Source organism: Scylla paramamosain, chromosome 7 (genome assembly GCF_035594125.1).
Source record: "Scylla paramamosain isolate STU-SP2022 chromosome 7, ASM3559412v1, whole genome shotgun sequence".
In the NCBI taxonomy this organism is placed as follows: domain Eukaryota; kingdom Metazoa; phylum Arthropoda; class Malacostraca; order Decapoda; family Portunidae; genus Scylla; species Scylla paramamosain.
The window spans coordinates 11,400,675-11,407,500 of record NC_087157.1 but is presented as its reverse complement, the minus strand read 5'-3'; positions in this window follow the sequence as shown (position 1 = coordinate 11,407,500).

Here is a 6,826-nt window from a genome sequence, read left to right as displayed (position 1 = left end):
TATAATGATAAAAGAAAAGAATGACGAGGAAAGAAAGGAAAAAAGGCAAAGGAGGAAGAAAGAAGAAAGGAGGAAGAAGGGAGGATGGGTGAAAAAAAGGAAGAGAACGTATATATATATATATATATATATATATATATATATATATATATATATATATATATATATATATATATATGTATATATATGTATATATATGTATATATATGTATATATATATATATATATATATATATATATATATATATATATATATATATATATATATATATATATATATATATATATATATGGTATTGTTCAATGCCTCAAAAACTCAATTCCTCCATCTATCAACTCGACACAGCCTTCCAGACAACTATCTCCTCTTCTCCAGTAACACTCAGCTGTCTCCCTCTTTTACACTGAACATCCTCGGTCAGTCCTTTACTTATGATCAGAACTGGAAACTTCACATCTCATATCTAGCTAAAACAGCTTCTAAGAAGTTAGGCGTTCTGAGACGTCTCCGCCAGTTTTTCTTACCCCCCAAGCTGCTAACTCTGTACAAGGGCCTTATCCGTCCATGTATGGAGTATGCTTCACATGTCTGGGGGGTTTCCACTCATACCGCTCTTCTAGACAGGGTGGAATCAAAAGCTTTTCGTCTTATCAACTCCTCTCCTCTAACTGACTGTCTCCAGCCTCTCTCACATCGCCGCAATGTTGCATCTCTAGCTGTCTTCTACCGCTATTTTCATGCTAACTGCTCTTCTGATCTTGCTAACTGCATGCCTCCCCTCCTCCCACGGCCTCACTGTACAAGACTTTTTTCTTTCTCTCCCCCTATCCTGTCCACCTCTCTAATGCAAGAGTTAACCAGTATTCTTAGTCATTCATCCCTTTCTCTGGTAAACTCTGGAACTCCCTGCCTGCTTCTGTATTTCTACCTTCCTATGACTTGAATTCCTTCAAGAGGGAAGTTTCAAGACACTTATCCTTCAATTTTTTACTACCGCTTTGGATCCTTTTCTGGGACTGGCATCTCAGTGGGCTTTTTTTTTTTTTATTGGATTTTTGTTGCCCTTGTCCAGTGTCCCTCCTAAAAAAAAAAAAAAAAAAAAAAAAAAAAAAAAAAAAATATATATATATATATATATATATATATATATATATATATATATATATATATATATATATATATATATATATATATATATATATATATATATATATATATATATATATATATATATATAAAGAAGAAAAAGAGGAAAAGAAGGAATGAAGAAAGAAAATAAAAAAAAAGAAATGAGAGATGAAAAATAACTAAATAAAAAAAAGGGAAACACAAACACAAATAATAGAAAACCAAAAGACACAGTCCATTAATTGATTATCTGCAGGAAAAAAATACAAGTACATGACCGTAGGTGGAAGAAATGAAGGAAGAAGAAAAACAGGAGTAAAGCAAAGGAAACGAGGAAGAACCGAAAGAAAAACAGAAAAGCACAACTGAATCAGAATGTCGGAGAGAATTAGGGATAAAGGGCAGGCAGGGAAGGAAGGGAGGCGTGGAGAGAAGGAAGGAAAGCGAAGGTGAAGGTGAAATGGAAGGGAAAGTGACGCGAGGGTGAGGAAGGAATGAGGGAGGGAGGGAGGGAGGGAGGGAGGGAGGGAGGGAGGGAGGGAGAGAGGGAGGGAAGGGGAGAGGGAGGGAACGTGAGGGCGGGAGATGGGAGGCGTGAGAGAGAGAGAGAGAGAGAGAGAGAGAGAGAGAGAGAGAGAGAGAGAGAGAGAGAGAGAGAGAGAGAGAGAGAGAGAGAGAGAGAGAGAGAGAGAGAGAGAGAGAGAGAGAGAGAGAGAGAGAGGGGAAGGGGGGAAGTGTTTGCTCGCTATTCTATTGGAAGGCCAAAGACCCTTCTTACCCGGAAGACGTAGGGAGAGGGTAGAAGGGGAGGGAGGAGGAGGAGGAGGAGGAGGAGGAGGAGGAGGAGGAGGAGGAGGAGGAGGAGGAGGAGGAGTGAAATATATCAACGTGAAAGCGTCCATAGAAAATAAGAGCATACAACAAAATCTTACTCCAGAATCTTAACTTTTTGTTACACCCGCTCAAAAACCTCTCTCTCTCTCTCTCTCTCTCTCTCTCTCTCTCTCTCTCTCTCTCTCTCTCTCTCTCTCATGCACACAGACACACAATCACAATAATTGTACGACGAGAACTTTGCCTAACATTTCCCCGCTGTCGATAACCAAAGCCCAGGCTGTCTCGGCGGCCAACTCCTGTTCATTACACGCCCCGCCGACTCCCACGGACGGACAGGCGGACGGACGAAACAGGTAAGCTAATTAGCGTGACCTTTTCCACACCTGACGGGACCAGATGGTGATCTCTATGATTTAAATCCCAGTCACGGCAATTTCGCTTCTGTTATATTGATGTGGGCTTGAATAAAATAATAAGTGAGTGAACTGGAATTCCTTTACTTCAGTAGAGCACGAGACGGTGGTGGTGGTGACCGGCCGCCTGCGTTTCTCAGTCAGTCTGTTCGCTTGTCTTACTCCCCTAGTGCTCCTCTGCCATTTCACTTTTTTTTTTTTCTTTCACTTCACGTCCGTCTTCTTTTGCTTTTTTGTAGATATCTTGTGATGTGTGATATGTGTTGGGACGAGCCTATTTATTGTGTGTGTGTGTGTGTGTGTGTGTGTGTGTGTGTGTGTGTGTGTGTGTGTGTGTGTGTGTGTGTGTGTGTGTGTGAATGGAAATGTCATCTCCGTGGCCACGCACCAGAGGTCACACAGTCTACTACTCAAGGTTAAAAGGGGAAAGTGCTATATTGGCGCTGCTTCTTACACTAAATGGCGCTTCGGACGAGGGACTTGAACCCAGAACCATGAGATCAGTAGTCAAGGCTTGCACCACTATGCCAAGACCGCACTCATGTATGTATGTATGTATGTATGAATGTATGCTGGCTGGGTTGGATAGTATACTATATGTGTGTTTACGTCTTATTGTCCTTTCATTGTCTTTTTTATCATTCCCTTTTCTTGTATTCATTTATTCATTCATTGCTGTATTGTGCCCTTACATTCCTAAAGGCTAACCTGCTTCTGTGCACTACGCGTATGTATCTTTTCCATTTTTGCCTGTCTACGTGTGTGTGTGTGTGTGTGTGTGTGTGTGTGTGTGTGTGTGTGTGTGAGAGAGAGAGAGAGAGAGAGAGAGAGAGAGAGAGAGAGAGAGAGAGAGAGAGAGAGAGAGAGAGAGAGAGAGAGAGAGAGAGAGAGAGAGATCAGTGTCCGCCGTCCCCCTCCCGCCGCTCTCTGTCCGCCGCCGCCGCCGCAGAGCCAGGAATGTCCCAGGTATGGCCCAGGTATTCGTGTGTGTGCCGCGCCCTGCCAAGAAGCATAACTCCAAGAAGCCCTCGCGCCCTTGGAAGTGCATGGAGCGTTGCTGTGTGTGTGTGTGTGTGTGTGTTCGCCATCACCACATCATTACATTATCGTCCTGAAAGGTACAGCAAGACACTCACTGCGGTCACCTTGCTCCTGAAGGCTTCCATAATGTCCTGGGTGGTGGCCGTGTGTCATGCAGCAGTCCCCACTAGCCTCTCCCACGACCTATCCTGCCCGCCCCCGGGACTGCATCAATTCTCTCTCTCTCTCTCTCTCTCTCTCTCTCTCTCTCTCTCTCTCTCTCTCTCTCTCTCTTTCTCTCGTAATCAATGTTGAATGCTCACTATTGCTGATTGCTGAATGTAAGGGAAATTAATATCTAATGCTAATAAAACCAACTTTATCACGTGTTGTGGCGCACGCTCGCCATCTTGGGTCACTGGGGATGCACTAGAGGCTCTGATTTATTTATCGTTGTTGTCCTTTATTAAAAGCAGCCGACGAAATTTGAGTAAGCACGTTGCCACAACGTCCCCGCACCCCTCCCTGTGCCGCAGCAGTAGCCGCGCAGTAAGTGGCGTAAACATGGGCAAGAAGTGTATGTTTAGCTTATCGCGTGTGCCTCTTGAATTTTGTGTATAATGCTGGTGTACGTACACACACACACACACACACACACACACACACACACACACACACACACGGTCACTCACGATCCACGAAGGTCAGAAGGGAGGGAATAATTTTTCGGAACAAACGTGCCTGCCACTTGAGACAGTGGGCGAGGAGCCGGCGGGGCGGGGCTGCTCCGACACTGACCTTGCCCGCGTCCCGCCGGCCGGTCACGTGCTGCCAGGCGCAGCAGTGCCCTCTCCGAACGGCCCCGCTGGCCGTCAACACTGCCGCAGATGAAGAACCAATGAACGCATCGTAGTCGCGTAAACCATCCCCTTTGACGCCGAAAGTCCTCCAGTGACGAAAGTGACCTAACAGAGCAGCACACCTGAGGTCTCTGTCCTGGTGTCCCTGTCAGGTAAGGTCGTGTCCTGTCCCGCCACTGGTACAGTTATAATCCATTTTCTTGAGTCATCACTGATGCAATGAAATTCTTTTATATCTGATACACCTTTATCAAGCTTATTACTGATCCCTCAAAGAATACAAAAGTCAAATTTAAGATCCAGACTGCCGCTTGAAGCATGGCAAGATCCTGTCAGGAATTCATCCATCAGGACAGCCGGTTTATCCTGTTCTGGAGGCTGTTCTGCAGGATGTTATTTAAATATCACTACCACACAGTCCGCTATCATGCATTTTCCATGTCAAAGTATTTACAATTACCTGCGTTGTGATGACTTGACCTGTCACCGCCCGCCGCGCACCGCCTGCCAGGGAAAGCATAACCCTCCCCCCATCCCAGCGCCTCCCAACCTGCCGCACCCCCAGAATGACGGACACCCTGCTTCCATAATGCTGTGTACCGTACGGCTCATGTTTGATACAATAACCTTACGCTCGCAAACTGAAGAACATTCTTATAGAAACGTGTCTTCCTAATAAGACATTCCTCTCCCAGGGGACGGCAGACTAACGCAGCAAGACAGGAGGGGGTGAGGAGTGCGGGATGAGGGGAGCTGCCATGACAGGAGAGGAGCCAGCGCTGAGTGCCCGACCCGCCTCGCCCTGTCACGCTACAGAGGTCACTGAGGAGAGTGCTATTATTATTATTATTATTATTATTATTATTATCATTATTATTATTATTATTATTGCTATCATTATTACTATCATCACCACCACAGCCATCACTATCGTTGTTGTTATCATTAACATTATCCTAATTATCTCTGTCATCATCGTCATCGTCAACATCATCATCATCATCACTCCCACAATCTGCACCGCTTCCTACAAACACACATAATCCTGCAGGCAGAGGCGCGGGGCAAATCAGGTGACACGAAGCCGCTCAAGAGACAGGTAGTGCTGAGAGAGAAGGTGTAAAATAAAATAGAAAAAAAAAAAGAATGTTGTTGCTAAGTTCCCGCGACACCTCCGTGAAGGCAAAGGGTGAGTGACCTGCCGCCGGGGAAGGGAGGGGAAGGATTGGATGGATGGGGAGAGGGGATGGGAGGGGTGAGAGGGGAAGGGGACTTCTGGACAACACTGGTGAAGCAAAACAGTGTCCCTGTAAGCACGTCGCGCAAACACAACACTGTGTCAGGAGTAATACAAGACGACCTCTGATTGTTCTTTGTCCTCTATCGCCTTTACGCAGGACTCTGATGTGCTACTACTATTACTACAACAACAAGTACTACTACTGATGTACTACTATGTCTGCCTCCACCACCTCTACTTCTTTCCTTCACTTTATATTTTAGCGTTTTAACTTTTATAAACGCGATAAGCTTCAGTTCGACTATCTAATTATTTACTTTAAAATCTCATACTAATGTACTTGTTATGCTGCTATGGTCAATAAACAACTAACTAACTAATTAACTAAGCAACTATACCGCCACCACCTCTACTTCCTTTCCTAACGATCCGCTGCTGTGAAATGGATACTGGTTATAGATTTCCGTTTGAAGTTTCCGTGGATACTCAGTGTAGTTCTCAGGGAAAAGGGGTCAAAACGTGCTTCAGTCGCTGTCATGCTTAACAGCCCCATAAGATCTCGAAACAGTGGCAAAAATACAATCATTAATCAAACAATCAATAAAACAATGTTCAATATATTCCCTGTGTGTTTAAAAGTATGAAATTTCCTATCCTCTCTCTCTCTCTCTCTCTCTCTCTCAAGACTTTCGAGGGAATAACAATATCTTTCTGAAAACTTGCTGCTGCTCGCGACAATGTTTTGACTTTCATTGGCGTGTTCACAACAACCACGTCTTTACTTATCATTCCTTGACTCGCCTCAGATTCCATGAACAAAATAAATAAATGAAAAAAAAATCATCGGAACACAACCCAGACCCCACATCAGTGACCCCCACACACCACCACACCCAGGTCACCTTCACCACAGATGCCAGCACCACACGCCACAACACCGAGTCAGCCTCCAAGGACCTGATCACCTCCCTGCACCACCACCTGTACTTTCTCTCCTCCAGACAACACATCCTCCTCGTCAGTAGCTTCGGTTCGTGTTTTGAAGCGCCTCGGTCCCTCATAAGGATTGCTTTGAAAGGATGCAGGAACAATTAGTTAAGTTCTCATGGGTGTTTTTTTTTCTACTGATGGTGTAGAAAAATTGTTACGCTATTATTAGAATCACGAAAACGCCATTGAAAGCTTTATTAACTTCCCCTACAACCTGTTCCATCACCATTAGGATCATGAAAACGCGATTTATAACACTATTAGCTTACATTATAGTCTGTTAGATTACCATTTTGATCATGAAAACGACATTGAACAACCTGATAATTTCCAATGT